We start from the raw sequence: 11,259 nt of genomic DNA on the forward strand, positions 1-11,259 counted from the left end.
TCCCCCTGCCCCCCCTGAATCTTGACCCAGAGCACTTCAGCTTGCCCTTCCTCTGACCCCATTCTGCTGGCAGAGGATGTGTAGTGCTCCTTGACATAGATTGCCACCCCCCCTCCTTTCCTACCTTCTCTATCACGCCTGTACAGCCTATAGCCCCTAATGTTAACTGCCCAGTCATGGGACGAGTCCCACCACGTCTCTGTCAGCCCTATGACATCTGGGTTTGAACTAGCTATTCTGAAGCAGAATTAAAAAAAAAATGCCTTAAGTGGACTTAGAAGCCTAAGGCCCAGGTCCTCAGAGGGACTTAAGTGTTACAGCATTTAATCTTGATCCTAAAATGGAATCCAGAAGCCTATACTAGACGCCTACAATCTGTAGTCAATGCTCAGTGCCTTAGAAATGGGATCTGCAAATGCCGGCCAGCTGAGCAGGGACCTGCTGAGACAAGCCCGGTGGTGCTCAGCCTCTGGTCTGTAGCCATATCTGGTCCATGAGAGCTGTCATGCAGCCCCTGGGTGTCCCCAGAGGCCCAAAAATTTGACCAAGGGAGAACAGTGGCATCCTTAAATGTCACTCCCTTGTTGGCAAATTTCCAGATGCTTGGGGAGCACCGTGGGCTGGGTGACATGGTCCTACATACGGGGCTCAGCTGGCATGTGACCAAATTAGGTGCATGGGGTATGGGCAGCATGCGGCCAGATCTGCACGCAGCTGAGTCTGATGTACCAACCCATCATTGGGTCTGGCCCCACACTGGGTCCAGCCATGCACTAAATAGCATGAGATCCAGCTTTTGTAGGGATAGGGGAAGTTGAGCATCACTGGACTAGCCAGCAGAGCAGAGAGCAGAGGTGTCTTAAATCCCACCATCTCTGCAGTGCCAATACCTTTCTGAGTGACAAAGGGAGGGACTACTCACTGCAGCCTAGAAGCCCTTCCCTTAAGGCAGATATGTAGACCCACCATTCAGAAACAAAGCAGGGAATGTGCTTACGCTCATCCAGAAAAGTTGGAGGTGATCACCACGTGGAGAAAGCTGTGGAGCCCAAGTCTGTGAAGCACCAGCACCCTAACCACTGGGCCACCCTTCCTCCAAGCTTCAAAAGGAGAAAAGAAATCTCCAAGGGAAGAGGTCGTGGAGGGGAAGAGAACCCATACTCTTTAAAAGTAGCTGCCCTTTTGCAAGCAGACCTGAACTCCATCTTCCCTGGAGTCAGAAATAATATATCCAAAAGTGCTTCTACACCGTTTCCCTCTTGAAGGACGGTGCTGCTTCTGGAGAGGATCTTCTTGGCGATGGCTTCCTGGTATCACACATCTTAATGCTGTTCAGTGCTGAGTCCCCCTCTAAGGTGCTCAAGGCCCCATTAGTATTTGTTATAGCTGTGCTGGGTACTATGTGAACACAAATTGGAAGATATATGCAGTGTGTGGTTACAGATAGGAAACATTGGGTTTTCTCTGACTCCTGTCACTGAGCTTGTTTCACTTGTGTGGAGTATTTCTGATGGCTTCACAAGCACAGCCTCATATCTGCAGTATCCAAAACCATAGTGTCTCTTCCAGGAACCCTAAAATGCAATTTATCCTGGGCTCTCCTCAAGTCAAATAGCCCTAATTAATATACCTTGATGCAGCAGGTCCATGCTTTGGGTTAGACACAAAGCTGTCTTTATAATCAACACTTCTCCCTGCTCCCCATTGCCAACACCACTGTCAAACCCAGAGAGGAAAATTCCCTTAACACTCCTATCTGTCATGAAAAAATAGAAGAGAATCCACTTTAGTGTGAAAATATATCTCATTTAATACACCTGGAATGTCTTACTAGTGCTTCAAATCAACTCAATTAGGAGAAATAACAAGAAGTAACAAAGCGGGGGAGGAAAGCAAGATTGAATGAGAAATGCTCAGAGGAAGAAATGATCTCAGACGCTGGAATGAGGCTTTGAAGCCACTGCTCATGCAGTAAAGTGTGAGGTTGCATGATGCACCATGTAGGCACAGCTCCATTGTACTCCGTTCTGCACCCATGCAGGGGCAACTCCAACTTCTTTACTCCTTTCTACAGCCACGGCACACCAGTGCCCCACCCTCAACTTTTCCAGTTTGCTTTCTCCTTGAGGTAGCAACTAGACAGTAATCTGCTCTCTATTCACACTGGAAGCATCTACACGTTCATTAATGCACAGTTAACTACCCATTTAGTTTAGTACTTCCTTAATGAAGTATTAACTAAATGCACAGCAATTACACTTGCTGCACAGTAGCACTAGCGCACATTTTTTTTGTGACAGTTACTGCGCAATAGCTGAATAACAGTGTGCAGTACCTTATTAGCACGGTTTTTGACCGGCACGCTACTGCACAGTGTTATTAGGCTACTGTACAGTAAGTGTCTTGTGTAGATGTGTTCTCTATGTATGAGCAAAAGGGGTAGGAGAGGGCTGGTTGTCTTCTTTCTCCCACCCAGTAGCTCATATGAAGCTGGAAGTGAGCATGTTTCATAGGCAAGTCTCAGTCTGCTCTAGGACTAGACTGGATGAGTGTATCCAGTGAATACCAGGTATTCCCCTATGGGCCTGATGTGTAGGCAATGAGAATTGATGATATCTTTCACCTGCATAAGCTAAGGATCCTCTGGTCTGCTTCTTCAGTTGACATTGCTAAGACCCCTGCTTCTAAGCTCTGAAAGCTCCACCAGCCAACCGCCTTCCCCAAAACATTGGCCTTCCCTGAAGCACAGCAATGACAGCCTGGAGGTCATGGGGAAGCATTTGTAGCTGGCAAGGTGTGGGTGAAAGTGTATGCAAAGTGACATAAGGGTCCATGAGAAACGGGTGAGTAGGGACAGAGAAATAAAGCAGTGATTCTTAACCAGGATGCTGCGGCACCTTGGGATCCCTTAACACCCTTTCAAGGGTGCTACAAGATGCCACAAAGCATTAGCACTGTTAGGTGTGCAAGATAAACCCAGAGATCCCAGGAGGTCACATCTAGTCCAACCCCCTGCTAAAAGCAGGACCAGCCCCAACTACATCATCCTAGCAAGGCTTTGTCTAGGCAGGTCTTCAAAACCTCCAAGGATGGGGCTTCTACCACCTCTCTAGATCAGTGGTCTCTGAAGTGGGGTGCACAAGACAATCCATTGGGGTGCAGGAAGAAAATATTAGAACTTCTATGTATATGTATATTTAACTTTAACATCGAGCCATATAAATATACATATATTGGGGGTGCATGCTCAAAAGTTTTTTACTGATAGGGGTGCGCGATCAAAAAAGTTTGGAGACCACTGCTCTAGATAACCTGTTCCAGTGCTTTACTACCCTCCTCGTGAGAGAGTTTTTCCTGATATCTAATATAAATTTTCCAGTCAGTCCCCAGCCTGTACTAGTACATGGGATTGTCCTGCAAAGTAAGAGGAGGACTTTGCATTTATTCTTGTTAAACTTCATGGGTATGCCCCCATGAGCATGCACATGCATTTCCCTGGGGACATAAAGCAGTGGCACATATTTGTGCCACTACTACTTGTCCCTGGAGAACACCCCTGCATGCACGCTCTGGCGTGTGGCAAATTGCCCAGGGTGGGGTAGGAGAGGCTGGGGCCTGCACCTGGACTGGCCCCAGCAGCCTTACTTGAGGTCCTGGGGGCCTCCCAGGGCTGCAGCAGCGACAATCCAGGTGCATGGAGCCTGGGTGACAGCTGGAGTGTGGCTCTGGTGGGTCAGCTCCTGTTTTGGGCAGCACGCGCTCACACCACATGTGCCACCTCACTTATTTTTGGCACTTTTTTTTAGGTTCTGGGATTTCCTGGTATCTCATTTTGGCTCTACGCTGCAAATATGCAGCGTGGAGAACCTTTTGATATGTGTCACATGCCTTTTGCAGTGCCTTAAAAGCCTTTGAGGTGCCACAAAGCACACGTCCCCACTCATCTGGATATGGTCTATGAGATTTCCTTAGATCCAATCCTCTGATTTGTCAAGGTCTCTCTGAATCTTGCCCCTACCCTCCAGTGTATCTACTACTCCCCGCAGCTTAGTGTCATCTGCACACTTGCTGAGGGCGCACTCCATCCCATCTTCCAGGTTGTTGATGAAAATATTGATCAAAACCGGCCCCCGGGACCAACCCCCGGGGCACTCCACTTGATACCATCTGCCAATTAGACATCGAGCCATTAACTACTACCCTCTTGAGCCCAGTGATCCAGCCAGTTTCCTTCCCATTACAGTCCATTCATCCAGCCCACACTTCCTCAGCTTGCTTGCAAGAAGGTTGTGCGAGACTGAATCAAAAGCCTCACTATACTCAAGGTATATCATGTCCACTGATTTCCCTGCATCCACAGATACGGTCATCTTGTCATAGAGACAATCAGGTTGGTCAGCCATGATTTGTCCTTGGTGAATCCATGCTGACTGCTCCTAATCACCTTCTCCTCCAAGTGCTTAGAAATGGATTCTTTGAGGATCTGCTCCATGATTTTTCCAGGGATTGATGTGAGGCTGACTGGTCTGTAGTTCCCTGGATCCTCCTTCTTCTTTTTCTTCCTTGGCCCTTCTCTCATCTGGGACCCCTTCCAATCACCACGAGTTTTCAAAAATAATGGCCAGCGGCTCTGCAATCACATCAGCCGACTCCCTCAGCACCTTCGGCTTCATTGCATCTGTCCCCATGGACTCGTACGCGTCCAGCTTTCCTAAATAGTCCCTTACCTGTTCTTTCACCACTGTCAGCTGCTCACCTCCTCCCCAAACTGTGCTGCCCGGTGCAGTAGTCTGGGAGCTGCCCTTGCCTGTGACGACTGAGGTAGAAAAAGGCAATGAAGAATGGAGCATGGGAGAAATGGGAACACGGGAGTCCTGTGGAGGGAAGCAGAGGGACAGGAGGTGAAATAATGTCCTGCTTTGTTTCTCCTGGAAAAACAATGCAAATGGAAGGAAGGAAATTAATCTAGGATATTCAGGCCACCTCCAGAGAACGTGTGCAGACTCGTTCTGAGAGCCACGTGGGCTGGCTGCAGTGTGAGATATAGCCCCGCGGTGCAACCTAGGTAGTATTTGGTGAAGTGTTTCCTCCTCCTGAAACAGGGCTTTTGCTAAAGCCTCTCCGCATCTGAGTGCAGAGGAAAGAGGATCTTATGGTCAAAGACTGAAACTCAAAACTACAGACTCCCAGCATGACCATGGCCAAGTCACCAATTCCCCTTATGTCTCAGTTCCTGCCATTGAAATAGGGATATGTGGTTTCCTATGGCTAGGGACCTACTTAACCTGCAGCTAGACAAAGTTTTTGTGGCCCACTCACAGCGCACAGAGACAATTTTGCAGGCATTTTGCGGCACCTGTGTCCCTCGCCACTTACTGGCCAAGAGGCAAAAACTACATCATTAAATAGAAAATCCCATGGAAATATCATATAGATTACTATATTATTACTATACATCTAAATCTTAAATTTAAATCTTACTCTTTAAGAGCACACACCCACTGCTGTAACATCCTTAGGCTGACAAAGGGCTTTTGAACCTGAAAGCTTGCTTAAAAATTGTTCTCCAACTGTTTAAGTTGGTCTAACAAAAGATACCAGATTCACCCAAAGAGCCTTGTCTGCCTCTTGAATTCTGTAAGGATTTGAAGGTGGGGAGTGTTGATTCTGCGGGAAATTGCAGGCAACACCATTTTTCGCAGCAATTGTGGAGATCATCATTTTATTGCAAAAATTGCATAACCAGAGTTTAAGTAGGCCTATACCTATATCTCATGAAAGGGTTGGTTCTTTGAGGCAGGAGTAGCTTTACCATGTGTCTGTAGAGCACCTTGTTCAACTAGGGCCCCGAGTCTGGGTAAGATTTCTAGGTGCTGTTATACAACAAAAAACAAAAGCAAGACATTAATAAGGATTGATAGGGATATCCTTGATGGCAGAGAGTTACAACTTGCTCTGGCTCACCCTGTATCCCCACATCTCTTAAGACTTTTCCTGGCTTTTCCTTCAACAATAAAACCTGCTCTCTGTGGCTATTGAACCCTGGGTTTAAGCCAGCCATTCTCTAAAGCTATTCTCCAGGATCATTTGGATCTTCTGACCCTTAACAGTCTCAGTCAAGATTTGTCTAATAGTCTTGAAATTCAAAGAAAATCTGACCTTAGTCCTTTGGGCTGACTTCTGGTAAGAGAAAGAGCATGGTTCTAGTATATACATGAGTACAAATAACTCCACTAAAATCAGTCAAGATCTAACAGTGTGAAATCTCAGTCAAGCCCTTCCTCAAGAGGGGTGGAGTTGGATGGAAGATATTATTGCACTGGAGGTCAGATGTGTGTTTACTTTAAACAGTTTGATTTTGGCTAAAATGAGGTGGCGTGGGTACTAGAGAAATTCATGCTTTCAATTAACTTTGTTTTTGCCAGCCAAAAGAGCAGACTGGCCCAATGATCAAGAATTCAAGGCTTATTACCTTTTTTTTAAATCATCATGATTGCACAAAGTTATGCAGGCCATCATTACTGCAGAAATAATTTTAGCTGCCAGAAAATTAAAATGCTGTTGGAGTTCATTGTTTTGAACATTGTGCTTCCACCTTCTCAAGCACTCTCAGCTCTTTGAGTGTTACCATGGAGATCTTCACTGGGTACCAGACTTTGCTCATTTCCCGGTGCTTTATCACACTTTATCTGTGACCAGGTGAAAACTAACCTTTTTCTTTTCAGGACAGGGAAGCATTCTGCTCAGCCATAGGAAGCCTCTGTGTTTCTTCACCGTGGGCACGTCTACACAAGACACTTACTACGCTTTAGCCTAATAACTTTGTGCAGTAGTGTGTGGTGGTTAAAAACCATGCTAATAGCCTACTGCACAGAGTTATTAGGCTAATGCACAGTAAGCATCACAAAATAACCATGTGCCGACGCTGCTGCATAGTTACTGTAGTTACTGTGTATTTAGTTAGTACTTCATTAAGCAAGGACTAAACTAAATGTGCAGTAACTAAGGCGCATTAATGAATGTGCAGACATGCATTGGTTAGTATAAAATTGGAAGCAACTGCACTGAAATTAGACTAGTGGCTCTCAATTTTATTGCCACCATTGCTATATGCTTGAGGCTGACCCTGTCCAGATACATATCAAGTAGTAGACCCCTTTACACTGAGCTGTCCTTTCCCTGAGGGTGTAAGTAGCAGCTTTTGACCTGCACAGTCATGCCAGGAATATCAGGAGTAGTGACTAGTTTTTTATTAATAATCATTCTTCCACCTCCAGCATTTCTGGCCTTACCCAAATTAAATTAATTTGAATACAATCAGCTACCATGATCTTCAGGTATGCGACACGTGTGGCTGTCTAAAGGTTGAATGGACCAGTGCTGGGAAGAAGTCTTTGTAGAAATATAAGTTACTTACACTTCTTAATTGTTTTTATTACAAACGTCATTTCATTTTAGCACCATGGCATCAGCACACGTGCATCCACAAATACATGTGCATGCACAAAATATATGCAACACTGCATTTTATTTGCATCCTGTGGTCTTTAAGGCACTAACAACCCCTTTCTTACTCAGTTGTTGTACATTACTGTGTCATCTGAACGGTGGCTGTGTCTAACAGTTTAGCAGCGAGTAGAATTAAGTGGGCCTTCCATCTTTGCTCATGGATGCAACCTACCTAGACATGTTGGCTTCAACAGAAATAATCTGAGGCCTTTATTCTGTTGATGCTGCATTCAGATGAGCCTGCGCACACCAGCCAGGTGTCATTCCCAGCTACCTTGACAGAAGGGCTGTACATGGATCTGATCAGATGGCTTCTATTTAGGGACTGAAATGTTAGGAAAAAATGAGTGAGATTGCATGGAATGCAGTGTACTATATACCCGTGTAAGACTGTTCCTGCTTGCATGTGAGGTGGGGACACGCTGACGTATCCCATTCATAGAGGCCAAACACAGTCACTGCTCTTGCTCAGTCCCAAGCCTTGCACCAGTCCAGAATCTGAGACTTCACCTAGAGGGAGGAGAGAGAGGAGGTGAGATTTGAATGTGCTTGGTAGCCGAATTGTCTCTTTCTGTAGGGAGGGGATGCTGCAGCCTGCCAAAGACCGTGCAGGTGCCAGGCTACACCTGTGCTATGATCCCCATCAGCTCCCTTCAGAAGAGCTCAAGAAATGCCTCCCCTCACCTATGTTGCTATTGGGGTCCATATTTTAGCTGCCCCCCCAGCATCCTTGGTTCTGTTTCTACTTGCATCTCTGCTTCTGCTTGCAAACTCTGCCATGGTATTTAATATGCAATGCTCATGCTATTAATTACAAGACTGAGATGTTATCAGGGAATCAAGCATATTCACTTAATTTTGTTGCATATCACTGCCTAGATGGTATGGTGATGGGCACATCCAAATTATCTAGGATAGACATTGAGATGGCTACCATAGATCTACCATAGATAAGTTAAGAGAAGTCATTCTTAGCAAGAGAGCCACTAAGATTGAGTGATCATTATTTCTAGTTCATTAAAAAGGAATAACCATATTGTACTCTTATATCTGAATATATGTACTTTACAGGCACTAACACATTAGCTATCCCAGCCTCCCAGAGAGGAAGCTAAATATTATCATCTAGATAATGCATACATTGGAAAGCTAGCTGTATGGTTGGTTTTGGAGCCCTTATTCAGGAGAACAGTCCTATTCACATGCATAAAGGTCACAGTATTAGGCTTTCAGTAAATTGCCCAAGGCAAATTTAGTTCAAGTAAGGCAACATAACTCTTTAGCCAACACCCACATGAAGTCTGCTGTGATTCCCCCAATACTTGGAGTGGCAGCAGATTTCAGATTACAGAAATGAGGCAGCTGGCAGCTCTTGGACACTGTTTCAGACTGTGTGTAAACTCAAGCATACATCACTCACATTTGACTTATATTTCCAAATTCATAGATTCATACCTCCTTAAGTTTGTGAATACTAGGAACTTCAAAAAAAACCCTCACATTCTTCTTGCATAAGGTGTCTGTTAGAAGTACACATTTTTTTTTCTGGTAGAAAATTTAGATTTCATCTAAATAAAAAAAAAAGAATGATAAAAGACAAACCCAGAAATATTTTTATGTATGGCAATCAAAAACATGTTTAATAAAACATTGCACCATGCAATAAAACACTATGCTTAAATATTGTTTCTGTGGGAAAATGAAGTGCAAATTTTCATATCAAGCACTGGAATTTCTTAACGTTTTGACATACCTTGTCAGAAAACCAAGACCCCAAGCAAAAATGTTTGCAGCTCAAACATCCAAATATTCCAACCAGAAAGTGCTCCCTTTTGGAGACTACTCAAGGTTATAGGTTGCCTTCGCTTGCATCCATTGTGCATACAACAGAGTGCACAGATAACACAGCTGAGACCACATCTCCCATTTTCTAGTGTCATCACTTTAAGCATCTTAGTGAGCTTTCTTTTTGTTAAAGCAAGGATGATCTAGAAAAATGAATTCTTAGTCTTTCTCAGTGCCATAGCCATCAGGGAGAATTTTGCTCACCTTCGGTTCCCCCCCAAGGTATTAAAAGTAAATAAAGAAATAAATAAGGTCCTCATGGGACTAACCTGCGGAAAGATTTTTTTTTTTTTTACTACAGTAATTATTAACTAAGGAAGTCTGCTCTTGGAAAAGATGTAATCTATGAATAATAAAGGGTTTCCTTTTCTGGGTGCCTCCTGATTAAATGGAGGTTGTTTGTGAAATAATAATAATAATAAAAAAGCTGACACTGTAAATCAACTAGATACAATCTTCTGCCTTCCCAGGCGTTTCTGAAAGAAAATTAATTCTCTACATCCAGAAATGAGCCCTCTGCCAAGGTGTAATTGATAAACTGTGTTTTGGCTCCCATGTAATTAGGAAGAATGGCTGCCATCCTTTTGACTGAGTAGCAGCGGTGGGAACAATGTGTTGAATTTGTCTGTCAGTGAGAGTCGTGCCTTGTTTGCCATTGGTTTTATGCTATCATCTCATATGTGACCTAGTTAAGTCAGAGAGGCAGGTGCTTATACCGTTTCTGTGGGGTGTGTCAGGTCCAACTCAGGTCCAAGGTTCAAGACAATCTTTGCCTGGGCTCTCAGGGCTGCATGGTGATTTGTAGAGCTTATAAACACCCAGGCAGAGAGGGACAGGGCAAGTCGCCCTCCATCCTTCCTCCAGTTCAGGAATACTCCCCAGTTCAAAAAAATAACCTTTACTGATGCAAGACACCAGCCAGCTTGCAGTCCACACGACCATGCCATGTCCAAAACAATTTGAATGGCTCTTTCAGGTAAAACTTCACTAGACACTGTGTCAAATGCATTACTAATTTCAAAATGTATCCCGTCTTCTGCCTCCCTTTCATCTACTATTGTATTTCTATCAAAAAAAGCAATCAAGTTTTGCCTAACATGATTTGATCTTTATAAGCCAGGGCTGCCTCTTTTCATTTGGAAAGCTTATTTCAGAAATCAGAAAGTACAGATGCTTCGTTATTCTAAAAATGAAAGCTTAAATGCTGGGCAACGCACCTATGGAAAACCCATGCATTCTCAACAAGATTTAGGTCATAAATCTGAGCTAAACCACTCCCTCGGCTGCTAAATCCCATTGGGCTAAAATGCAGTCTTTGTCTTCAAGTCTGTCTGTAAATCATCACGCTCTTGTATGGAGCTCCTGGATGTGTTGTTGTGAAGCTGCTACAGATTTTAGTTTAAAGAGTGGCTTCCTCAGCTCCATCTTGTACCTGCATGAAAGGAAAAGGACACTTAAACAGAGCTTCCACTGGGGGTTGTATAGGACTAAATGGCATCTCATAGAGTACTCACAGCATAGTAAGTCCCACCCACTTGCATTTTGCCAATGACAGAGAGCAGCCCAACCCGTTAGTCATTGGTCTGAGCCCAGTGTATTACAATTTGGCCAGCTACGAACATCCTGCCAGGTATAGAGGTAAATTTTCAATTGCATACACACATACTAAGGTGACTTAAAGTAAGGTGACTTAAAGTAAGGTGACTTAAAGTAAGCCAAATAAGAGCATACACACCTTACAGAGCAACTTTACATGGAGGTAGTCATCTTGTAAGCTAAGTTGACTTAATTAATGTGGCTCAAGATAATACACCCTGGAGGTATATTATCTTGCACCACATTTAAGCTGACTCTGCTCCACATACATGTGTACACTCTGACAGATAATCAACTTTAAAAAATTTA

The sequence above is a fragment of the Gavialis gangeticus genome, unplaced genomic scaffold, assembly GCF_001723915.1.
Source record: "Gavialis gangeticus isolate Ggan-Ray unplaced genomic scaffold, GavGan_comp1, whole genome shotgun sequence".
Classification (NCBI taxonomy): Eukaryota; Metazoa; Chordata; order Crocodylia; family Gavialidae; genus Gavialis; species Gavialis gangeticus.